General features: G+C 41.3%; 1 protein-coding gene across 4 annotated transcripts in view; it reads right to left on the reverse strand.

Annotated features, from left to right (window-relative positions):
- KDM5A (lysine demethylase 5A) overlaps positions 1–26,933 on the reverse strand; it is a 389,966-nt gene that overhangs the window by 59,203 nt on the left and 303,830 nt on the right. The window lies entirely within an intron of this gene.

Here is a 26,933-nt window from a genome sequence, read left to right on the forward strand (position 1 = left end):
AGTATCAAACTTGTAAAATTTGGTAAAAGTGTGCAGTGAAGACCAAGTCGCTGCCCGACATATCTGATCAACAGAAGCCTCGTTCTTGAAGGCCCATGTGGAAGCCACAGCCCTAGTGGAATGAGCTGTGATTCTTTCAGGAGGCTGCCGTCCGGCAGTCTCATAAGCCAATCTGATGATGCTTTAAATCCAAAAAGAGAGAGAGGTAGAAGTTGCTTTTTGACCTCTCCTTTTACCAGAGTAAACAACAAACAAGGAAGATGTTTGCCTAAAATCCTTTGTAGCATCTAAATAGAATTTTAGAGCGCGAACAACATCCAAATTGTGCAACAAACGTTCCTTCTTTGAAACTGGATTCGGACACAAAGAAGGCACGACTATCTCCTGGTTAATGTTTTTGTTAGAAACAACTTTCGGAAGAAAACCAGGTTTAGTACGTAAAACCACCTTATCTGCATGGAACACCAGATAAGGAGGAGAACACTGCAGAGCAGATAATTCTGAAACTCTTCTAGCAGAAGAAATTGCAACCAAAAACAAAACTTTCCAAGATAATAACTTAATATCAACGGAATGTAAGGGTTCAAACGGAACCCCCTGAAGAACTGAAAGAACTAAGTTGAGACTCCAAGGAGGAGTCAAAGGTTTGTAAACAGGCTTGATTCTAACCAGAGCCTGAACAAAGGCTTGAACATCTGGCACAGCTGCCAACTTTTTGTGAAGTAACACAGACAAGGCAGAAATCTGTCCCTTCAAGGAACTTGCAGATAATCCTTTCTCCAATCCTTCTTGAAGAAAGGATAGAATCTTAGGAATTTTTACCTTGTCCCAAGGGAATCCTTTAGATTCACACCAACAGATATATTTTTTCCATATTTTGTGGTAAATTTTTCTGGTTACAGGCTTTCTGGCCTGAACAAGAGTATCAATAACAGAATCTGAGAACCCTCGCTTTGATAAGATCAAGCGTTCAATCTCCAAGCAGTCAGTTGGAGTGAGACCAGATTCGGATGTTCGAACGGACCTTGAACAAGAAGGTCTCGTCTCAAAGGTAGCTTCCATGGTGGAGCCGATGACATATTCACCAGATCTGCATACCAAGTCCTGCGTGGCCACGCAGGAGCTATCAAGATCACCGATGCCCTCTCCTGATTGATCCTGGCTACCAGCCTGGGGATGAGAGGAAACGGCGGGAATACATAAGCTAGTTTGAAGGTCCAAGGTGCTACTAGTGCATCTACTAGAGTCGCCTTGGGATCCCTGGATCTGGACCCGTAGCAAGGAACCTTGAAGTTCTGACGAGAGGCCATCAGATCCATGTCTGGAATGCCCCACAGTTGAGTAATTTGGGCAAAGATTTCCGGATGGAGTTCCCACTCCCCCGGATGTAATGTCTGACGACTCAGAAAATCCGCTTCCCAATTTTCCACTCCTGGGATGTGGATTGCAGACAGGTGGCAGGAGTGAGTCTCCGCCCATTGAATGATTTTGGTCACTTCTTCCATCGCCAGGGAACTCCTTGTTCCCCCCTGATGGTTGATGTACGCAACAGTCGTCATGTTGTCTGATTGAAACCGTATGAACTTGGCCTTTGCTAGCTGAGGCCAAGCCTTGAGAGCATTGAGTATCGCTCTCAGTTCCAGAATATTTATCGGTAGAAGAGATTCTTCCCGAGACCAAAGACCCTGAGCTTTCAGGGGTCCCCAGACCGCGCCCCAGCCCATCAGACTGGCATCGGTCGTGACAATGACCCACTCTGGCCTGCGGAAGTTCATCCCTTGTGACAGGTTGTCCAGGGACAGCCACCAACGGAGTGAATCTCTGGTCCTCTGATTTACTTGTATCGTCGGAGACAAGTCTGTATAGTCCCCATTCCACTGACTGAGCATGCACAGTTGTAATGGTCTTAGATGAATGCGCGCAAAAGGAACTATGTCCATTGCCGCTACCATCAAACCTATTACTTCCATGCACTGCACTATGGAAGGAAGAGGAACGGAATGAAGTATTTGACAAGAGTTTAGAAGTTTTGTTTTTCTGGCCTCTGTCACCATTTTACATAGTTTCTCTGGGATGATCAAATTCTCACAATCATCCAGAGTGGATAACACCTCCTTAAGCAGAGCGCGGAGATGTTCCAACTTAACATCAGGTTCAGCTTGTTGAGAAATTTTCCCTGAATCTGAAATTTCTTCAGACAAAACCTCCCTGGCCCCCTCAGACTGGTGTAGGGGCCCTTCAGAAACAATATCATCAGCGTCCTCATGCTCTTCAGTATTATCTAAAACAGAGCAGTCGCGCTTACGCTGATAAGTGGGCATTTTGGCTAAAATGTTTTCTTCTGTTATGTGTGATCAGTCCACGGGTCATCATTACTTCTGGGATATAACTCCTCCCCAACAGGAAATGCAAGAGGATTCACCCAGCAGAGCTGCATATAGCTCCTCCCCTCTACGTCAGTCCCAGTCATTCTCTTGCACCCAACGACTAGATAGGATGTGTGAGAGGACTATGGTGATTATACTTAGTTTTTATGACTTCAATCAAAAGTTTGTTATTTTACAATAGCACCGGAGCGTGTTATTACTTCTCTGGCAGAGTTTGAAGAAGAATCTACCAGAGTTTTTTACTATGATTTTAACCGGAGTAGTTAAGATCATATTGCTGTTCTCGGCCATCTGAGGGAGGTAAAAGCTTCAGATCAGGGGACAGCGGGCAGATGAATCTGCATTGAGGTATGTAGCAGTTTTTATTTTCTGAATGGAATTGATGAGAAAATCCTGCCATACCGTTATAATGACATGTATGTATACACTTCAGTATTCTGGGGATGGTATTTCACCGGAACTACTCTGTTAAAGGTCACTAATCCTTTTTAATAAGTATTTATCATGTTAAACGTTTTTGCTGGAATGTAGAATCGTTTACATTGCTGAGGTACTGAGTGAATAAATATTTGGGCATTATTTTCCACTTGGCAGTTGTTTGCTTTTAATTGTGACAGTTTCGTTTCTCTTCACTGCTGTGTATGAGAGGGAGGGGCCGTTTTTGGCGCTCTTTGCTACGCATCAAAAATTTCCAGTCAGCTACTCTTATATTTCCTGCATGATCCGGTTCATCTCTGACAGATCTCAGGGGTCTTCAAACTTCTTTGGAGGGAGGTATATTCTCTCAGCAGAGCTGTGAGAATTTTATATTGACTGTGAATAAAAACGTTGCTCTGTAATTTTTATGTCAAATTTTAAATTTAAATTGGAGAACCTCCGTGTATTACTAGGGGAGGTCTTAGCAGCTCTCAATGATTGTAACACCGTTGCAATACCAGAGAAACTGTGTAGGTTGGATAAATACTTTGCGGTACCGGCGAGTACTGACGTTTTTCCTATACCTAAGAGATTAACTGAAATTGTTACTAAGGAGTGGGATAGACCCGGTGTGCCGTTCTCACCCCCTCCAATATTTAGAAAGATGTTTCCAATAGACGCCACCACTCGGGACTTATGGCAAACGGTCCCTAAGGTGGAGGGAGCAGTTTCTACTTTAGCTAAGCGTACCACTATCCCGGTGGAGGATAGCTGTGCTTTTTCAGATCCAATGGATAAAAAATTAGAGGGTTACCTTAAGAAAATGTTTGTTCAACAAGGTTTTATATTGCAACCCCTTGCATGTATCGCGCCGATTACGGCTGCGGCAGCATTTTGGATTGAGTCTCTGGAAGAGAACCTTAGTTCATCTACGCTAGACGACATTATGGACAGGCTTAGAGTCCTTAAACTAGCTAATTCATTCATTTCGGAGGCCGTAGTACATTTAACCAAACTTACGGCTAAGAACTCAGGATTCGCCATACAGGCACGTAGGGCGCTGTGGCTAAAATCCTGGTCAGCTGATGTTACTTCTAAGTCCAAATTACTTAATATACCTTTCAAGGGGCAGTCTTTATTTGGGCCCGGTTTGAAAGAAATTATCGCTGACATTACAGGAGGTAAGGGCCACGCCCTACCTCAAGACAAAGCCAAAGCTAAGGCTAGACAGTCTAATTTTCGTCCCTTTCGGAATTTCAAAACAGGAGCAGCATCAACCTCCACTGCACCAAAACAGGAAGGAGCTGTTGCTCGTTACAGGCAAGGCTGGAAGCCTAACCAGTCCTGGAACAAGGGCAAACAGGCCAGGAAACCTGCTGCTGCCCCAAAGACAGCATGAACCGAGAGCCCCCGATCCGGGACCGGATCTAGTGGGGGGCAGACTTTCTCTCTTCGCCCAGGCCTGGGCAAGAGATGTTCAGGATCCCTGGGCGCTAGAGATCATATCTCAGGGATACCTTCTAGACTTCAAATTATCTCCCCCAAGAGGGAGATTTCATCTGTCAAGGTTGTCAACAAACCAGATAAAGAAAGAAGCGTTTCTACGCTGTGTACAAGATCTGTTATTAATGGGAGTGATCCATCCGGTTCCGCGGTCGGAACAAGGACAAGGGTTCTACTCAAACCTGTTTGTGGTTCCCAAAAAAGAGGGAACTTTCAGGCCAATCTTAGATTTAAAGATTCTAAACAAATTCCTAAGAGTTCCATCGTTCAAAATGGAAACTATTCGGACAATCTTACCCATGATCCAAAAGGGTCAGTACATGACCACAGTGGATTTAAAAGATGCTTACCTTCACATACCGATTCACAAAGATCATCACCGGTACCTACGGTTTGCCTTCCTAGACAGGCACTACCAGTTTGTAGCTCTTCCATTCGGATTGGCTACGGCCCCAAGAATCTTCACAAAGGTTCTGGGTGCCCTTCTGGCGGTACTAAGACCGCGAGGGATTTCGGTAGCTCCGTATCTAGACGACATTCTAATACAAGCTTCAAGCTTTCAAACTGCCAAGTCTCATACAGAGTTAGTTCTGGCATTTCTAAGGTCGCATGGATGGAAAGTGAACGAAAAGAAGAGTTCTCTTTTTCCTCTCACAAGGGTTCCATTCTTGGGGACTCTTATAGATTCTGTAGAAATGAAGATTTACCTGACAGAAGACAGGTTAACAAAGCTTCAAGATGCATGCCGTGTCCTTCATTCCATTCAACACCCGTCAGTAGCTCAATGCATGGAGGTGATCGGCTTAATGGTAGCGGCAATGGACATAGTACCTTTTGCACGCCTACACCTCAGACCGCTGCAATTGTGCATGCTAAGTCAGTGGAATGGGGATTACTCAGATTTGTCCCCTACTCTGAATCTGAATCAAGAGACCAGAAATTCTCTTCTATGGTGGCTTTATCGGCCACACCTGTCCAGGGGGATGCCATTCAGCAGGCCGGACTGGACAATTGTAACAACAGACGCCAGCCTACTAGGTTGGGGCGCTGTCTGGAATTCTCTGAAGGCTCAGGGATTATGGAATCAGGAGGAGAGTCTCCTTCCAATAAACATTCTGGAATTGAGAGCAGTTCTCAATGCCCTTCTGGCTTGGCCCCAATTAACAACTCGGGGGTTCATCAGGTTTCAGTCGGACAATATCACGACTGTAGCTTACATCAACCATCAGGGAGGGACAAGAAGCTCCCTAGCAATGATGGAAGTATCAAAGATAATTCGCTGGGCAGAGTCTCACTCTTGCCACCTGTCAGCAATCCACATCCCGGGAGTGGAGAACTGGGAGGCGGATTTCTTGAGTCGCCAGACTTTTCATCCGGGAGAGTGGGAACTTCATCCGGAGGTCTTTGCCCAAATACTTCGACGTTGGGGCAAACCAGAGATAGATCTCATGGCGTCTCGCCAGAACGCCAAACTTCCTCACTACGGGTCCAGATCCAGGGATCCGGGAGCGGTTCTGATAGATGCTTTGACAGCACCTTGGAACTTCGGGATGGCTTATGTGTTTCCACCCTTCCCGCTGCTTCCTCGATTGATTGCCAAAATCAAACAGGAGAGAGCATCAGTGATTCTAATAGCGCCTGCATGGCCACGCAGGACTTGGTATGCAGATCTAGTGGACATGTCATCCTGTCCGCCTTGGTCTCTACCTCTAAGACAGGACCTTCTGATACAGGGTCCATTCAAACATCAAAATCTAACTTCTCTGAAACTGACTGCTTGGAAATTGAACGCTTGATTTTATCAAAACGTGGTTTTTCTGAGTCGGTTATTGATACCCTGATACAGGCTAGGAAGCCTGTTACCAGAAAGATTTACCATAAAATATGGCGTAAATACCTATACTGGTGCGAATCCAAACGTTACTCCTGGAGTAAGGTTAGGATCCCTAGAATATTGTCCTTTCTACAAGAAGGTTTAGAAAAGGGTTTATCAGCTAGTTCATTAAAGGGACAGATTTCAGCTCTGTCCATCTTGTTACACAGGCGTCTGTCAGAAAATCCAGACGTCCAGGCTTTTTGTCAGGCTTTAGCTAGGATCAAGCCTGTGTTTAAAGCTGTTGCTCCGCCATGGAGTTTAAACTTAGTTCTTAACGTTTTACAGGGTGTTCCGTTTGAACCCCTTCATTCCATTGATATAAAATTGTTATCTTGGAAAGTTCTCTTTTTAATGGCTATTTCCTCGGCTCGAAGAGTCTCTGAGTTATCAGCATTACATTGTGATTCTCCTTATCTGATTTTTCACTCAGACAAGGTAGTTCTGCGTACTAAACCTGGGTTCTTACCTAAGGTAGTCACTAACAGGAATATCAATCAAGAGATTGTTGTTCCATCCTTGTGTCCAAATCCTTCTTCAAAGAAGGAACGTCTTCTACACAATCTGGATGTAGTTCGTGCCCTCAAGTTCTACTTGCAGGCAACTAAAGATTTTCGCCAAACTTCTTCCCTGTTTGTCGTTTATTCTGGACAGAGGAGAGGTCAAAAAGCTTCTGCTACCTCTCTCTCTTTTTGGCTTCGTAGCATAATACGTTTAGCCTATGAGACTGCTGGACAGCAGCCTCCTGAAAGAATTACAGCTCACTCCACTAGAGCTGTGGCTTCCACTTGGGCCTTTAAGAATGAGGCCTCTGTTGAACAGATTTGCAAGGCTGCAACTTGGTCTTCGCTTCATACTTTTTCCAAATTTTACAAATTTGACACTTTTGCTTCTTCGGAGGCTATTTTTGGGAGAAAGGTTCTTCAGGCAGTGGTTCCTTCTGTATAATGAGCCTGCCTATCCCTCCCGTCATCCGTGTACTTTTGCTTTGGTATTGGTATCCCAGAAGTAATGATGACCCGTGGACTGATCACACATAACAGAAGAAAACATAATTTATGCTTACCTGATAAATTCCTTTCTTCTGTTGTGTGATCAGTCCACGGCCCGCCCTGTTTTTAAGGCAGGTAAATATCTTTTAAATTATACTCCAGTCACCACTTCACCCTTGGTTACTCCTTTCTCGTTGATTCTTGGTCGAATGACTGGGACTGACGTAGAGGGGAGGAGCTATATGCAGCTCTGCTGGGTGAATCCTCTTGCATTTCCTGTTGGGGAGGAGTTATATCCCAGAAGTAATGATGACCCGTGGACTGATCACACAACAGAAGAAAGGAATTTATCAGGTAAGCATAAATTATGTTTTTGATAGAATTATCCATTACAGCCGTTAATTGTTGCATAGTAAGGAGTATTGGCGCGCTAGATGTACTAGGGGCCTCCTGAGTGGGCAAGACTGGTGTAGACGAAGGAGGGGATGATGCAGTACCATGCTTACTCCCCTCACTTGAGGAATCATCTTGGGCATCATTTTCTCTAAATTTTGTGTCACATAAATCACATCTATTTAAATGAGAAGGAACCTTGGCTTCCCCACATTCAGAACACAGTCTATCTGGTAGTTCAGACATGTTAAACAGGCATAAACTTGATAACAAAGTACAAAAAACGTTTTAAAATAAAACCGTTACTGTCACTTTAAATTTTAAACTGAACACACTTTATTACTGCAATTGCGAAAAAGTATGAAGGAATTGTTCAAAATTCACCAAAATTTCACCACAGTGTCTTAAAGCCTTAAAAGTATTGCACACCAAATTTGGAAGCTTTAACCCTTAAAATAACGGAACCGGGGCCGTTTTTATCTTTAACCCCTTTACAGTCCCTGGTATCTGCTTTGCTGAGACCCAACCAAGCCCAAAGGGGAATACGATACCAAATGACGCCTTCAGAAAGTCTTTTCTATGTATCAGAGCTCCTCACACATGCGACTGCATGTCATGCTTCTCAAAAACAAGTGCGCAATACCGGCGCGAAAATGAGACTCTGCCTATGATAAGGGAAAGCCCCTAGAGAATAAGGTGTCCCAAACAGTGCCTGCCGATATTATTTTACAAAATACCCAGATTAAAATGATTCCTCAAGGCTAAATATGTTTATTATATGAATCGATTTAGCCCAGAAAATGTCTACAGTCTTAAAAAGCCCTTGTGAAGCCCTTATTTATTGTCTGTAATAAAAATGGCTTACCGGATCCCATAGGGAAAATGACAGCTTCCAGCATTACATCGTCTTGTTAGAATGTGTCATACCTCAAGCAGTAAAATTCTGCTCACTGTTCCCTCAACTGAAGTTAATTCCTCTCAACAGTCCTGTGTGGAACAGCCATCGATTTTAGTAACGGTTGCTAAAATCATTTTCCTCTTACAAACAGAAATCTTCATCTCTTTTCTGTTTCAGAGTAAATAGTACATACCAGCACTATTTTAAAATAACAAACTCTTGATTGAATAATAAAAACTACAGTTAAACACTAAAAAACTCTAAGCCATCTCCGTGGAGATGTTGCCTGTACAACGGCAAAGAGAATGACTGGGGTAGGCGGAGCCTAGGAGGGATCATGTGACCAGCTTTGCTGGGCTCTTTGCCATTTCCTGTTGGGGAAGAGAATATCCCACAAGTAAGGATGACGCCGTGGACCGGACACACCTATGTTGGAGAAACGGTCTTTTAGTGCTCCAGATACATGCATGCTCTTAAGCCTACTTACCTGCTTTTTTAACAAAAAGTACCAGGAAAACAATGTGAATTTGATAATAAAATTGGTAGGTTCTTTTTTAAAACAGTATACTGAATCATGAAACTTTCATGTCCCTTTAAGTGCATATTGGAAGCTGCATTTTGCAATGAATAATGCAATATTGTTTTGTCAAATGCGTATATTTTTTAAAAAATGTTTTAATTTTCCCCAGCCCCCTAGCAGATAAGGGCTCCTAAAAACTATCTCCATGTATATGTACCATGAACATACATTTGTGGTTTAAAACTTATTCACTTAAAGGGATAAGAAACCCATTTTTTTTTATTTCATGATTCAAATAGAAAATGCAATTTTAAACAACTTTCTATTTTTACTTCTTTTATAAATTTTTCTTTGTTCCTTTGGTATCTTCTTTTGTTGAAAAGCAGGGATGTAAGCTTAGGAGCCTGCCCATTTCTGGAGCACTATAATGGCAGCAGTTCTACAAAAATTTTATCCATTTGCTAGAGCACTAGTGGGTAGCACTATTTCTTGCCATGTAGCGCTCCAGATGCCTACCTAGGTATTTCTTCAACAAAGAAAATAATGAGAAGAAAGCAAATTTTTATAATAAAAGTAGAAATAAATAAATGTCCAGCACTTTTTTCTCTCTCTTCTTCTCAGCCATCTCCTTGGTCATCTCATATATGATGGTGATATATATGGTGATCTGAATAAGCTGTTTCAGGGATATAATTTTTCCCATTATTTATTTATTATTATAAAACATGCTATAGTTTGAGATTAAGTAATGAAGATTAGATCAAAATAATAAATAAATAAATCAATATAAATATCTACACCATATATATATATATATATATATATATATATATATATATATATATACACACACACATATATAAACACACATATATATATATATATATATATACACACACAGACACACACACACATATATACACACACACACACATATATATATATATATATACATACACACATATATACACACATACTTTATATATATATATATATACATACACACACACAAACACACATATATATATATATATATATATATATATATATATATATATACACATACACACATATACATATATACACACACACATACATTTTTACATATACAGTATGTTCACACAGCTCATACAGTATGTGCTTAAAAAGGCAGTCTACAACCTTTGAGTTATTGCACAGTGTCCTAAAATAATACCTACACCACTGGTTTTAAAACCTTTCCTCCCCCCCCCCCCCCCAAGAGGCCAGATTTTCAGGATTACCTTGGGTGAGAGAAGGCAAAATAATCTTGTTTACTAAACAGCTAATTAGTTCACCTGTGCGCCAGTTAAAACATCCTCAAAATCTATCCCCGAGGACAGGTTTGAAAATCAATTACCTAAACTATGAGTATCCCCACAATGCTTTTGCTTCTCATGTGCGGCAACACTGACAACCTACCCTAGGAGAACACAAAGGAAGGTGGTGTCTGGATGAGATGGGGAGAGGTTTGATCCTAAACGCTAGTTCATGAGAAAAGTGTCAACCACAGTGTGAAACCACTTCCTGGGAGAAAAAGTTTTCTAACATAATCTGTTGCTGAAAATGTATTTAAAATATGCAACATCTTATGCTTTTAATGGGATACAAAATGTTCTGAACATGTATTAAAAAGGTAAATGAAACCCAGTAATCCAGACAGAGCATAGCATTTCAAAAAAAGTTTTACATTTACTTCTATAATCAAATTTGCTTCATTCACATTGTATTATTTGTTGAAGAGATACCTAGGTAGGAGTCTGGACTACATAGCAGGAAATAGTGCTGCCATATAATGCTCTTGCGAATTGATAACATTAAAAAACTGCTGACATATAGTGCTACGGAAAGTCACATTTTACATCCCTGCTTTTCAACAAAAGATACCAAAACAAAGACAATTTGATAATAGAAGACAAACATAATTTATGTAAGAACTTACCTGATAAATTCATTTCTTTCATATTAGCAAGAGTCCATGAGCTAGTGACGTATGGGATATACATTCCTACCAGGAGGGGCAAAGTTTCCGAAACCTCAAAATGCCTATAAATACACCCCTCACCACACCCACAATTCAGTTTAACGAATAGCCAAGAAGTGGGGTGATAAGAAAGGAGCGAAGGCATCAAAAATAAGGAATTAAAAAAATAATTGTGCTTTATACAAAAAAATCATAACCACCACAAAAAAGGGTGGGTCTCATGGACTCTTGCTAATATGAAAGAAATGAATTTATCAGGTAAGTTCTTACATAAATTATGTTTTCTTTCATGTAATTAGCAAGAGTCCATGAGCTAGTGACGTATGGGATAGCAGATACCCAAGATGTGGAACTTCCACGCAAGAGTCACTAGAGAGGGAGGGATAAAATAAAGACAGCCAATTCCGCTGAAAAATAATCCACAACCCAAATCAAAAAGTTTTAATCTCAATAATGAAAAAAAAACTGAAATCATAAGCAGAAGAATCAAACTGAAACAGCTGCCTGAAGTACTTTTCTACCAAAAACTGCTTCAGATGAAGCGAAAACATCAAAATGGTAGAATTTAGTAAAAGTATGCAAAGAAGACCAAGTTGCTGCTTTGCAAATCTGATCAACAGAAGCTTCATTCCTAAAAGCCCAGGAAGTAGAAACTGACCTAGTAGAATGAGCCGTAATCCTTTGAGGCGGGGACTTACCCGACTCTATATAAGCATGATGAATCAAAGACTTTAACCAAGACGCCAAAGAAATGGCAGAAGCCTTCTGACTTTTCCTGGAACCAGAAAATATAACAAATAGACTAGAAGTCTTTCTAAAATCTTTAGTAGCTTCAACATAATATTTCAAAGCTCTTACTACATCCAAAGAATGTAAAGATCTCTCCTTTGAATTCTTAGGATTAGGACACAATGAAGGGACAACAATTTCTCTACTAATGTTGTTAGAATTCACAACCTTAGGTAAAAATTGAAATGAAGTCAGCAACACCGCCTTATCCTGATGAAAAATCAGAAAAGGAGATTCACAAGAAAGAGCAGATAACTCAGAAACTCTTCTAGCAGAAGAGATGGCCAAAAGGAACAAAACTTTCAAAGAAAGTAATTTAATATCCAGAGAATGCATAGGTTCAAACGGAGGAGCCTGTAAAGCCCTCAGAACCAAATTAAGACTCCAAGGAGGAGAGATTGACTTAATGACAGGTTTGATACGAACCAAAGCCTGTACAAAGCAATGAATATCAGGAAGATTAGCAATCTTTCTGTGAAAAAGAATAGAAAGAGCAGAGATTTGTCCTTTCAAAGAACTTGCAGACAAACCCTTATCTAAACCATCCTGAAGAAACTGTAAAATTCTAGGAATTCTAAAAGAATGCCAAGAGAATTTATGAGAAGAACACCAAGAAATGTAAGTCTTCCAAACTCGATAATAAATCTTCCTAGACACAGATTTACGAGCCTGTAACATAGTATTAATTACTGAGTCAGAGAAACCTCTATGACTAAGAATCAAGCGTTCAATTTCCATACCTTCAAATTTAATGATTTGAGATCCTGATGGAAAAATTGGCCTTGAGATAGAAGGTCTGGTCTTAACAGAAGTGTCCAAGGTTGGCAACTGGCCATCCGAATGAGATCCGAATACCAAAACCTGTGAGGCCATGCTGATGCCACCAGCAGAACAAACTAACGTTCCATTAGAATTTTGGAAATCACTCTTGGAAGAAGAACTAGAGGCGGAAAGATATAGGCAGGATGATAATTCCAAGGAAGCGACAACGCGTCCACTGCTTCCGCCTGAGGTCCATGGATCTGGACAGATACCTGGGAAGTTTCTTGTTTAGATGAGAGGCCATCAGATCTATTTCTGGAAGTCCCCAGATCTGAACAATCTGAAGAAATACCTCTGGGTGAAGAGAACATTCGCCCGGATGTAACGTCTGGTGACTGAGATAATCCGCTTCCCAATTGTCTACACCTGGGATGTGAACCGCAGAAATTAGACAGAAGCTGGATTCCGCCCATACAAGTATCCGAGATACTTCTCTCATAGCTTGAGGACTGTGAGTCCCACCTTGATGATTGACATACGCCACGGTTGTGACATTGTCCGTCTGAAAACAAATAAACGATTCTCTCTTCAGAAGAGGCCAGAACTGGAGAGCTCTGAAAATCGCACGGAGTTCCAAAATGTTGATTGGTAATCTCGCCTCCTGAGATTCCCAAACCCCCTGCGCTGTCAGAGATCCCCATACAGCTCCCCAACCTGAAAGACTCGCATCTGTTGAGATCACAGTCCAGGTTGGACGAACAAAAGAGGCCCCTTGAATTAAACGATGGTGATCTAACCACCAAGTCAGAGAAGATCGAACATTGGGATTTAAGGATATTATTTGTGATATTATTTGTGATATCCTTGTATAATCCCTGCACCACTGGTTCAACATACAAAGCTGAAGAGGTCTCATGTGAAAATGAGCAAAGGGGATCGCGTCCGATGCAGCAGTCATGAGACCTAGAATTTCCATGCAAAAAGCTACCGAAGGGAATGATTGAGACTGAAGGGTTCGACAAGCTGAAACCAACTTCAGACGTCTCTTTTCTGTTAAAGACAAAGTCATGGACACTGAATCTATTTGAAAGCCCAAAAAGGTTACCTTTGTCTGAGGAATCTTTGGTAAATTGATCCTCCAACCATGTCTTTGAAGAAACAACACAAGTTGATTCATATGAGATTCTGCAGAATGTAAAGACTGAGCAAGTACCAAGATATCGTCCAAATAAGGAAATACCACAATACCCTGTTCTCTGATTACAGAGAGAAGGGCACCGAGAACCTTTGAAAAGATCCTTGGAGCTGTTGCTAGGCCAAACGGAAGGGCAACAAACTGGTAATTAGGGATGCACCGATACCGATACTAGTATCGGTACCGATACCAAGTATTTGCATGAGTACTTGTACTCGTGCAAATGCACCGATACTTAAACCGATACCTCTACTTCCTACCCATAGGCTATCTTGTGGCATTTTTTTCAAACTGCATGTTCCCATTTCATTTTAAACTGGAGTGGAGACTAAACTAAAAATTGTTTACTACTGTTCTGCCAATACAAATTGTTGTTATTTGTATTATTGTAGGAGAGATCACTGTACCTGATTCAGACAAACCCCTGAAGTACTGGGCAGTTAATAAACAGATTTTCAGCTCTGGCAAAAATGGCCCAAAAATATCTTTCTGCCCCATGCAGTAGTAGGAGTCGAACCTCCATACAAATGTCAGATTGATGTTATATAACAGCCCTAAAACCCAATTGTATCACCCCTTTAAATTTAATATTTTATTGTAATATTTTTTATTTATAAACATGTTCAGTGAACTTTTTTGTTATTTCATAATGTCTTTTGCATTGCAGCCCTTTATAATTATAAAGAAGGAATCTTAAATAATTAGTCTGTATTGTGCTTGGTATACTGTCACATGACATTTAAAAAAAAAGTATCGGTAATTGGTATCGGCGAGTATTTGAAAACAAGTATCGGTACTTGTACTCAGTCATAAAAAAATGGTATTGGTGCAACCCTACAGGTAATGCTTGTCTAGAAAAGAGAATCTCAGAAACTGATAGTGATCTGGATGAATTGCTGAACAAAAGGCAGAATAGTCCTTATAGTTACCATTTTGAATGTTGGTATTCTCACATAACGATTCAATATTTTTAGATCCAGAACTGGTCAGAAGGAATTCTCCTTCTTTGGTACAATGAATAGATTTGAGTAAAACCCCAGACCCCGTTCCAGAACTGGAGCTGGCACAATTACCCCAGCCAACTCTAGGTCTGAAACACATTTCAGAAATGCCTGAGCCTTCACTGGGTTTACTGGAATGGTTGAGAGAAAAAATCTTCTCACAGGCGGCCTTACCTTGAAACCTATTCTGTACCCTTGTGAAACAATGTTCTGAATCCAAAGACTGTGAATCGAATTGATCCAAATATCTTTGAAAAATCGTAACCTGCCCCCTACCAGCTGTGCTGGAATGAGGGCCGCACCTGAATGCGGATTTGGGAGCTGGTTTTGACTTTCTAAAAGGCTTGGATTTATTCCAGACTGGAGAAGGTTTCCAAACAGAAACCGTTCCTTTAGAGGAAGGGTCAGGCTTTTGTTCCTTATTCTGACGAAAGGAACGAAAACGATTAGCAGCCCTGTATTTACCTTTAGATTTTTTGTCCTGAGGCAAAAAAGTTCCTTTCCCCCCCAGTAACAGTTGAAATAATAGAATCCAACTGTGAACCAAATAATTTATTACCTTGGAAAGAAAGAGAAAACATAATTTATGTAAGAACTTACCTGATAAATTCATTTATTTCATATTAGCAAGAGTCCATGAGCTAGTGACGTATGGGATATACATTCCTACCAGGAGGGGCAAAGTTTCCCAAACCTTAAAATGCCTATAAATACACCCCTCACCACACCCACAAATCAGTTTAACGAATAGCCAAGAAGTGGGGTGATGAGAAAAAAGTGCGAAAGCATATAAAATAAGGAATTGGAATAATTGTGCTTTATACAAAAAAATCATAACCACCACAAAAAGGGTGGGCCTCATGGACTCTTGCTAATATGAAAGAAATGAATTTATCAGGTAAGTTCTTACATAAATTATGTTTTCTTTCATGTAATTAGCAAGAGTCCATGAGCTAGTGACGTATGGGATAATGACTACCCAAGATGTGGATCTTTCCACGCAAGAGTCACTAGAGAGGGAGGGATAAAATAAAGACAGCCAATTCCTGCTGAAAATAATCCACACCCAAAATAAAGTTTAATGAAAATATAAGCAGAAGATTCAAACTGAAACCGCTGCCTGAAGTACTTTTCTACCAAAAACTGCTTCAGAAGAAGAAAACACATCAAAATGGTAGAATTTAGTAAAAGTATGCAAAGAGGACCAAGTTGCTGCTTTGCAAATCTGATCAACCGAAGCTTCATTCCTAAACGCCCAGGAAGTAGAAACTGACCTAGTAGAATGAGCTGTAATCCTTTGAGGCTTAGGATGCCAAAGAAATGGCAGAAGCTTTCTGGCCTTTTCTAGAACCGGAAAAGATAACAAACAGACTAGAAGTCTTTCGGAAAGATTTAGTAGCTTCAACATAATATTTCAAAGCTCTAACAACATCCAAAGAATGCAACGATTTCTCCTTAGAATTCTTAGGATTAGGACATAATGAAGGAACCACAATTTCTCTACTAATGTTGTTGGAATTCACAACCTTAGGTAAAAATTGAAAAGAAGTTCGCAACACCGCCTTATCCTGATGAAAAATCAGAAAAGGAGACTCACAAGAAAGAGCAGATAATTCAGAGACTCTTCTGGCAGAAGAAATCGCCAAAAGGAACAAAACTTTCCAAGAAAGTAATTTAATGTCCAATGAATGCATGGGTTCAAAAGGAGGAGCTTGAAGAGCCCCCAGAACCAAATTCAAACTCCAAGGAGGAGAAATTGACTTAATGACAGGTTTTATACGAACCAAAGCTTGTACAAAACAATGAATATCAGGAAGATTAGCAATCTTTCTGTGAAAAAGAACAGAAAGAGCAGAGATTTGTCCTTTCAAGGAACTTGCGGACAAACCCTTATCTAAACCATCCTGAAGAAACTGTAAAATTCTCGGTATTCTAAAAGAATGCCAAGAAAAATGATGAGAAAGACACCAAGAAATATAAGTCTTCCAGACTCTATAATATATCTCTCTAGAAACAGATTTACGAGCCTGTAACATAGTATTAATCACAGAGTCAGAAAAACCTCTTTGACCAAGAATCAAGCGTTCAATCTCCATACCTTTAAATTTAAGGATTTGAGATCCTGATGGAAAAAAGGACCTTGCGACAGAAGGTCTGGTCTTAACGGAAGAGTCCACGGTTGGCAAGAGGCCATCCGGACAAGATCCGCATACCAAAACCTGTGAGGCCATGCCGGAGCTACCAGCAGAACAAACGAGCATTCCTTCAGAATCTTGGAGATTACTCTTGGAAGAAGAACTAGAGGCGAAAGATATAGGCAGGATGATACTTCCAAGGAAGTGATAATGCATCCACTGCCTCCGCCTGAGGATCCCAGGATCTGGACAGATACCTGGGAAGTTTCTTGTTTAGATGAGACGCCATCAGATCTATTTCTGGAAGTTCCCACATTTGAACAATCTGAAGAAATACCTCTGGGTGAAGAGACCATTCGCCCGGATGCAACGTTTGGCGACTGAGATAATCCGCTTCCCAATTGTCTATACCTGGGATATGAACCGCAGAGATTAGACAGGAGCTGGATTCCGCCCAAACCAGAATTCGAGATACTTCTTTCATAGCCAGAGGACTGTGAGTCCCTCCTTGATGATTGATATATGCCACAGTTGTGACATTGTCTGTCTGAAAACAAATGAACGATTCTCTCTTCAGAAGAGGCCAAGACTGAAGAGCTCTGAAAATTGCACGGAGTTCCAAAATATTGATCGGTAATCTCACCTCCTGAGATTCCCAAACTCCTTGTGCCGTCAGAGATCCCCACACAGCTCCCCAACCAGTAAGAATTGCATCTGTTGAAATTACAGTCCAGGTCGGAAGAACAAAAGAAGCCCCCTGAATTAAACGATGGTGATCTGTCCACCACGTCAGAGAGTGTCGTACAATCGGTTTTAAAGATATTAATTGAGATATCTTTGTGTAATCCCTGCACCATTGATTCAGCATACAGAGCTGAAGAGGTCGCATGTGAAAACGAGCAAAGGGGATCGCGTCCGATGCAGCAGTCATAAGACCTAGAATTTCCATGCATAAGGCTACCGAAGGGAATGATTGTGACTGAAGGTTTCGACAAGCTGAAATCAATTTTAGACGTCTCTTGTCTGTCAAAGACAGAGTCATGGACACTGAATCTATCTGGAAACCCAGAAAGGTTACCCTTGTCTGAGGAATCAATGAACTTTTTAGTAAATTGATCCTCCAACCATGATCTTGAAGAAACAACACAAGTCGATTCGTATGAGATTCTGCAAAATGTAAAGACTGAGCAAGTACCAAGATATCGTCCAAATAAGGAAATACCACAATACCCTGTTCTCTGATTACAGACAGAAGGGCACCGAGAACTTTTGTAAAAATTCTTGGGGCTGTAGCTAGGCCAAACGGCAGAGCCACAAACTGGTAATGCTTGTCCAGGAAAGAGAATCTCAGGAACTGAAAGTGATCTGGATGAATCGGAATATGCAGATATGCATCCTGTAAATCTATCGTGGACATATAATGCCCTTGCTGAACAAAAGGCAAGATAGTCCTTACAGTTACCATTTTGAATATTGGTATCCTTACATAACGATTCAATATTTTTAGATCCAGAACTGGTCTGAAGGAAGTCTCCTTCTTTGGTACAATGAAGAGATTTGAATAAAACCCCAGCCCCTGTTCCAGAACTGGAACTGTCATAATTACTCCAGCCAACTCTAGATCTGAAACACATTTCAGAAATGCTTGAGCTTTCGCTGGGTTTACTGGGACACGGGAAAGAAAAAATCTCTTTGCAGGAGGTCTTATCTTGAAACAAATTCTGTACCCTTCTGAAACGATGTTCTGAATCCAAAGATTGTGAACAGAATTGATCCAAATTTCTTTGAAAAAACGTAACCTGCCCCCTACCAGCTGGGCTGGAATGAGGGCCGCACCTTCATGTGGACTTAGAAGCTGGCTTTGCTTTTCTAGAAGGCTTGGATTTATTCCAGACTGGAGATGGTTTCCAAACTGAAACTGCTCCTGAGGATGAAGGATCAGGCTTTTGTTCTTTGTTGAAACGAAAGGAACGAAAACGATTATTAGCCCTGTTTTTACCCTTAGATCTTTTATCCTGTGGTAAAAAAGTTCCTTTCCCACCAGTAACAGTTGAGATAATAGAATCCAACTGAGAACCAAATAATTTGTTACCCTGGAAAGAAATGGAAAGTAGAGTCGATTTAGAAGACATGTCAGCATTCAAAGTTTTAAGCCATAAAGCTCTTCTAGCTAAAATAGCTAGAGACATAAACCTGACATCAACTCTGATAATATCAAAAACAGAATTTATGCTTACCTGATAAATTACTTTCTCCAACGGTGTGTCCGGTCCACGGCGTCATCCTTACTTGTGGGATATTCTCCTCCCCAACAGGAAATGGCAAAGAGCCCAGCAAAGCTGGTCACATGATCCCTCCTAGGCTCCGCCTTCCCCAGTCATTCGACCGACGTAAAGGAGGAATATGCATAGGAGAAATCATATGATACCGTGGTGACTGTAGTTAGAGAAAATAATTCATCAGACCTGATTAAAAAACCAGGGCGGGCCATGGACCGGACACACCGTTGGAGAAAGTAATTTATCAGATAAGCATAAATTCTGTTTTCTCCAACATAGGTGTGTCCGGTCCACGGCGTCATCCTTACTTGTGGGAACCAATACCAAAGCTTTAGGACACGGATGATGGGAGGGAGCAAATCAGGTCACCTAGATGGAAGGCACCACGGCTTGCAAAACCTTTCTCCCAAAAATAGCCTCAGAAGAAGCAAAAGTATCAAATTTGTAAAATTTGGTAAAAGTGTGCAGTGAAGACCAAGTCGCTGCCTTACATATCTGCTCAACAGAAGCCACGGCCCTAGTGGAGTGAGCTGTGATTCTTTCAGGAGGCTGCCGTCCGGCAGTCTCATAAGCCAATCTGATGATGCTTTTAAGCCAAAAAGAGAGAGAGGTAGAAGTTGCTTTTTGACCTCTCCTTTTACCAGAATAAACAACAAACAAGGAAGAAGTTTGTCTGAAATCCTTAGTAGCCTCTAAATAGAATTTTAGAGCACGAACTACATCCAAATTGTGTAACAAACGTTCCTTCTTTGAAACTGGATTCGGACACAAAGAAGGCACGACTATCTCCTGGTTAATATTTTTGTTAGAAACAACTTTCGGAAGAAAACCAGGTTTAGTACGCAAAACCACCTTATCTGCATGGAACACCAGATAAGGAGGAGAACACTGCAGAGCAGATAACTCTGAAACTCTTCTAGCAGAAGAAATTGCAACCAAAAACAAAACTTTCCAAGATAATAACTTGATATCAACGGAATGTAGGGGTTCAAACGGAACCCCCTGAAGAACTGAAAGAACTTAATTGAGACTCCATGGAGGAGTCAAAGGTTTGTAAACAGGCTTGATTCTAACCAGAGCCTGAACAAAAGCTTGAACATCTGGCACAGCCGCCAGCTTTTTGTGAAGTAAAACAGATAAAGCAGAAATCTGTCCCTTCAAAGAACTTGCAGATAATCCTTTCTCCAAACCTTCTTGAAGAAAGGATAGAATCTTAGGAATTTTTATCTTGTTCCATGGGAATCCTTTAGATTCACACCAACAGATATATTTTTTCCATATTTTATGGTAGATTTTTCTAGTCACAGGCTTTCTAGCCTGAACAAGAGTATCAATGACAGAATATGAGAACCCTCGCTTTGATAAAATCAAGCGTTCAATCTCCAAGCAGTCAGTTGGAGTGAGGCCAGATTCGGATGTTCGAACGGACCTTGAACAAGAAGGTCCTGTCTCAAAGGTAGCTTCCATGGTGGAGCCGATGACATATTCACCAGATCTGCATACCAAGTCCTGCGTGGCCACGCAGGAGCTATCAAGATCACCGATACCCTCTCCAGTTTGATCCTGGCTACCAGCCTGGGAATGAGAGGAAACGGTGGGAACACATAAGCTAGGTTGAAAGTCCAAGGTGCTACTAGTGCATCCACTAGAGTCGCCTTGGGATCCCTGGATCTGGACCCGTAGCAAGGAACCTTGAAGTTCTGACGAGACGCCATCAGATCCATATCTGGAATGCCCCACAATTGAATTATTTGGGCAAAGATTTCCGGATGGAGTTCCCACTCCCCCGGATGAAATGTCTGACGACTCAGAAAATCCGCTTCCCAATTTTCCACTCCTGGGATGTGGATTGCAGACAAGTGGCAGGAGTGAGACTCCGCCCATTGAATTATTTTGGTCACTTCTTCCATCGCCAGGGAACTCCTTGTTCCCCCCTGATGGTTGATATACGCAACAGTCGTCATGTTGTCTGATTGAAACCGTATGAATTTGGCCTTTGCTAGCTGAGGCTAAGCCTTGAGAGCATTGAATATCGCTCTCAGTTCCAGAATATTTATCGGGAGAAGAGATTCTTCCCGAGACCAAAGACCCTGAGCTTTCAGGGGTTCCCAGACCGCGCCCCAGCCCACCAGACTGGCGTCGGTCGTGACAATGACCCACTCTGGTCTGCGGAAGCTCATCCCTTGTGACAGGTTGTCCAGGGACAGCCACCAACGGAGTGAATCTCTGGTCCTCTGATCTACTTGTATCGTCGGAGACAAGTCTGTATAATCCCCATTCCACTGACTGAGCATGCACAGTTGTAATGGTCTTAGATGAATTCGCGCAAAAGGAACTATGTCCATTGCCGCGACCATCAAACCTATTACTTCCATGCACTGCGCTATGGAAGGAAGAAGAACAGAATGAAGTACTTGACAAGAGCTTAGAAGTTTTGATTTTCTGGCCTCTGTCAGAAAAATCCTCATTTCTAAGGAGTCTATTATTGTTCCCAAGAAGGGAACTCTTGTTGACGGGGATAGAGAACTTTTTTCTACGTTCACTTTCCACCCGTGAGATCTGAGAAAGGCCAGGACAATGTCCGTATGAGCCTTTGCTTGTGGCAGAGACGACGCTTGAATCAGTATGTCGTCCAAGTAAGGTACTACTGCAATGCCCCTTGGTCTTAGCACCGCTAGAAGGGACCCTAGTACCTTTGTGAAAATTCTTGGAGCAGTGGCTAATCCGAATGGAAGTGCCACAAACTGGTAATGCTTGTCCAGAAAGGCGAACCTTAGGAACCGATGATGTTCCTTGTGGATAGGAATATGTAGATACGCATCCTTTAAATCCACCGTGGTCATGAATTGACCTTCCTGGATGGTAGGAAGAATTGTCCGAATGGTTTCCATTTTGAACGATGGAACCCTGAGAAACTTGTTTAGGATCTTGAGATCTAAGATTGGTCTGAATGTTCCCTCTTTTTTGGGAACTATGAACAGATTGGAGTAGAATCCCATCCCTTGTTCTCCTAATGGAACAGGGTGAATCACTCCCATTTTTAACAGGTCTTCTACACAATGTAAGAATGCCTGTCTTTTTATGTGGTCTGAAGACAATTGAGACCTGTGGAACCTTCCCCTTGGGGGTAGCTCCTTGAATTCCAGAAGATAACCTTGGGAGACTATTTCTAGCGCCCAAGGATCCAGAACATCTCTTGCCCAAGCCTGAGCGAAGAGAGAAAGTCTGCCCCCCACCAGATCCGGTCCCGGATCGGGGGCCAACATCTCATGCTGTCTTGGTAGCAGTGGCAGGTTTCTTGGCCTGCTTACCTTTGTTCCAGCCTTGCATTGGCCTCCAGGCTGGCTTGGTTTGAGAAGTATTACCCTCTTGCTTAGAGGATGTAGAACTTGAGGCTGGTCCGTTTCTGCGAAAGGGACGAAAATTTGGTTTATTTTTAGCCTTAAAAGACCTATCCTGAGGAAGGGCGTGGCCCTTTCCCCCAGTGATATCTGAAATAATCTCTTTCAAGTCAGGGCCAAACAGCGTTTTCCCCTTGAAAGGTATGTTAAGCAATTTGTTCTTGGAGGACGCATCCGCTGACCAAGACTTTAGCCAAAGCGCTCTGCGCGCCACAATAGCAAACCCTGAATTTCTCGCCGCTAATCTAGCTAATTGCAAAGTGGCGTCTAAAGTAAAAGAGTTAGCCAATTTAAGAGCGTGAACTCTGTCCATAATCTCCTCATAAGAAGATTCCTTATCGAGCGACTTTTCTAGTTCATCGAACCAGAAACACGCTGCTGTAGTGACAGGAACAATGCATGAAATTGGTTGTAGAAGGTAACCTTGCTGAACAAACATCTTTTTAAGCAAACCCTCTAATTTTTTATCCATAGGATCTTTGAAAGCACAACTATCTTCTATAGGGATAGTAGTGCGTTTGTTTAGGGTAGAAACCGCCCCCTCGACCTTGGGGACTGTCTGCCATAAGTCCTTTCTGGGGTCGACCATAGGAAACAATTTCTTAAACATAGGGGGAGGGACAAAAGGTATGCCGGGCCTTTCCCATTCTTTGTTTACAATGTCCGCCACCCGCTTGGGTATAGGAAAAGCTTTGGGGGGCACCGGGACCTCTAGGAACTTGTCCATCTTACATAATTTCTCTGGAATGACCAAATTGTTACAATCATCCAGAGTAGACAACACCTCCTTAAGCAGAGCGCGGAGATGTTCCAATTTAAATTTGAATGTAATAACATCAGGTTCAGCTTGTTGAGAAATTTTCCCTGAATCTGAAATTTCTCCCTCAGACAAAACCTCCCTGGCCCCTTCAGACTGGTGTAGGGGCATGTCAGAACCATTATCATCAGCGTCCTCCTGCTCTTCAGTATTTTCTAAAACAGAGCAGCCGCGCTTTCGCTGATAAGTGGGCATTTTGGCTAAAATGTTTTTGATAGAATTATCCATTACAGCCGTTAATTGTTGCATAGTAAGGAGTATTGGCGCACTAGATGTACTAGGGGCCTCCTGTGTGGGCAAGACTGGCGTAGACGAAGGAGGGGATGATGCAGTACCATGCTTACTCCCCTCACTTGAGGAATCATCTTGGGCATCATTTTCTCTAAATTATTTGTCACATACATCACATCTATTTAAATGAGAAGGAACCTTGGCTTCCTCACATACAGAACATAGTCTATCTGATAGTTCAGACATGTTAAACAGGCATAAACTTGATAACAAAGCACAAAAAACGTTTTAAAATAAAACCGTTACTGTCTCTTTAAATTTTAAACTGAACACACTTTATTACTGAATATGCGAAAAAGTATGAAGGAATTGTTCAAAATTCACCAAAATTTCACCACAGTGTCTTAAAGCCTTAAAAGTATTGCACACCAAATTTGAAAGCTTTAACTCTTAAAATAACGGAACCGGAGCCGTGTTTATATTTAACCCCTATAGAGTCCCTGGTATCTGCTTTGCTGAGACCCAACCAAGCCCAGAGGGGAATACGATACCAAATGACGCCTTCAGTAAGCTTTTTCTGTGTATCTGAGCTCCTCACACATGCATCTGCATGCCTTAACAACTGCGCATTAGTGGCGCGAAAATGAGGCTCTGCCTATGATTAGAGAAGGTTTTTTTTAACATAATTCCCAAGAATAAAATAACTCCTCAAAGCTAAAAACTATTAAAAATGCTTATAAATTAATCGTTTTAGCCCAGAAAAATGTCTACCAGTCTTTAAAGCCCTTGTGAAGCCCTTTATTCTTATTAATAAAAATGGCTTACCGGATCCCATAGGGAAAATGACAGCTTCCAGCATTACCAAGTCTTGTTAGAAATGTGTCATACCTCAAGCAGCCAAAGTCTGCTCACTGTTTCCCCCAACTGAAGTTAATTCCTCTCAACAGTCCTGTGTGGAAACAGCCATCGATTTTAGTAACGGTTGCTAAAATCATTTTCCTCTTACAAACAGAAATCTTCATCTCTTTTCTGTTTCAGAGTAAATAGTACATACCAGCACTATTTTAAAATAACAAACTCTTGATAGAAGAATAAAAACTACATTTAAACACCAAAAAACTCTGAGCCATCTCCGTGGAGATGTTGCCTGTGCAACGGCAAAGAGAATGACTGGGGAAGGCGGAGCCTAGGAGGGATCATGTGACCAGCTTTGCTGTGCTCTTTGCCATTTCCTGTTGGGGAGGAGAATATCCCACAAGTAAGGATGACGCCGTGGACCGGACACACCTATGTTGGAGAAAATGGCATCACAGATAAAATTATTAGCATGTTGCAGAAGAATAATAATATTATGAGAATCATGATCTGTTACTTGTTGCGCTAAAGTTTCCAACCAAAAAGTTGAAGCTGCAGCAACATCAGCCAATAATATAGCAGGTCTAAGAAGATTACCTGAACACAGATAAGCTTTTCTTAGAAAGGATTCAATTTTCCTATCTAAAGGATCCTTAAACAAAGTACCATCTGACGTAGGAATAGTAGTACGTTTAGCAAGGGTAGAAATAGCCCCATCAACTTTAGGGATTTTGTCCCAAAATTCCAATCTATCAGACGGCACAGGATATAACTGCTTAAAACGTTTAGAAGGAGTAAATGAATTACCCAAATTATTCCATTCTCTGGAAATTACTTCAGAAATAGCACCAGGAACAGGAAAAACTTCTGGAATAACCACAGGAGATTTAAAGACCTTATCTAAATGTTTAGATTTAGTATCAAGAGGACCAGAATCCTCAATTTCTAAAGCAATTAGTACTTCTTTAAGTAAAGAACGAATAAATTCCATTTTAAATAAATATGAAGATTTATCAGCATCAACCTCTGAGACAGAATCCTCTGAACTAGAAGAGTTATTAGAATCAGAATGATGATGTTCATTTAAAAATTCATCCGTATAAAGAGAAGTTTTAAAAGATTTTTTATGTTTACTAGAAGGAGGAATAACAGACATAGCCTTCTTGATGGATTCAGAAACAAAATCTCTTATGTTATCAGGAACACTCTGATCATTAGATGTTGATGGAACTGCAACAGGTAATGGTATATTACTAAAGGAAATATTATCTGCATTAACGAGTTTGTCATGACAATTAGTACAAACAACAGCTGGAGGAACAACTACCAAAAGTTTACAGCAGATACACTTAGCTTTGGTAGTTCCAGCACCAGACAGCGATTTTCCTGAAGTATCTTCTGACTCGGATGCAACGTGAGACATCTTGCAATATGTAAGAGAAAAAACAACATATAAAGCAAAATTGATCAAATTCCTTAAATGACAGTTTCAGGAATGGGAAAAAATGCCAAGGAACAAGCTTCTAGCAACCAGAAGCAATGAAAAATGAGACTTAAATAATGTGGAGACAAAAGCAACGCCCATATTTTTTAGCACCAAAATAAGACGCCCACATTATTTGGCGACTAAATGCTTTTGGCGCCAAAGAATGACGCCACATCCGGAACGCCGACATTTTTGGCGCAAAAGAACGTAAAAAAATGACGTAACTTTCGGCGACACGTATGACGCCGGAAACAGAAAAGATTTTTTTGCGCCAAAAAAGACCACGCCAAGAATGACGTTATAAAATGAAACATTTTCAGCCCCCGCGAGCCTAACAGCCCACAGGAAAAAAGTCAAATTTTTTAAGGTAAGAAAAAAATGATTGATTGAAATGCATTATCCCAAATATGAAACTGACTGTCTGAAAATAAGGAATGTTGAACATCCTGAGTCAAGGCAAATAAATGTTTGAACACATATATTTAGAACTTTATAAAAAAGTGCCCAACCATAGCTTAGAGTGTCACAGAAAAACAGAATTTATGTTTACCTGATAAATTTCTTTCTCCAACGGTGTGTCCGGTCCACGGCGTCATCCTTACTTGTGGGATATTCTCTTCCCCAACAGGAAATGGCAAAGAGCCCAGCAAAGCTGGTCACATGATCCCTCCTAGGCTCCGCCTACCCCAGTCATTCGACCGACGTTAAGGAGGAATATTTGCATAGGAGAAACCATATGGTACCGTGGTGACTGTAGTTAAAGAAAATAAATTATCAGACCTGATTAAAAAACCAGGGCGGGCCGTGGACCGGACACACCGTTGGAGAAAGAAATTTATCAGGTAAACATAAATTCTGTTTTCTCCAACATAGGTGTGTCCGGTCCACGGCGTCATCCTTACTTGTGGGAACCAATACCAAAGCTTTAGGACACGGATGAAGGGAGGGAGCAAATCAGGTCACCTAAATGGAAGGCACCACGGCTTGCAAAACCTTT

The sequence above is a fragment of the Bombina bombina genome, chromosome 6 (genome assembly GCF_027579735.1).
Source record: "Bombina bombina isolate aBomBom1 chromosome 6, aBomBom1.pri, whole genome shotgun sequence".
Lineage (NCBI taxonomy): Eukaryota > Metazoa > Chordata > Amphibia > Anura > Bombinatoridae > Bombina > Bombina bombina.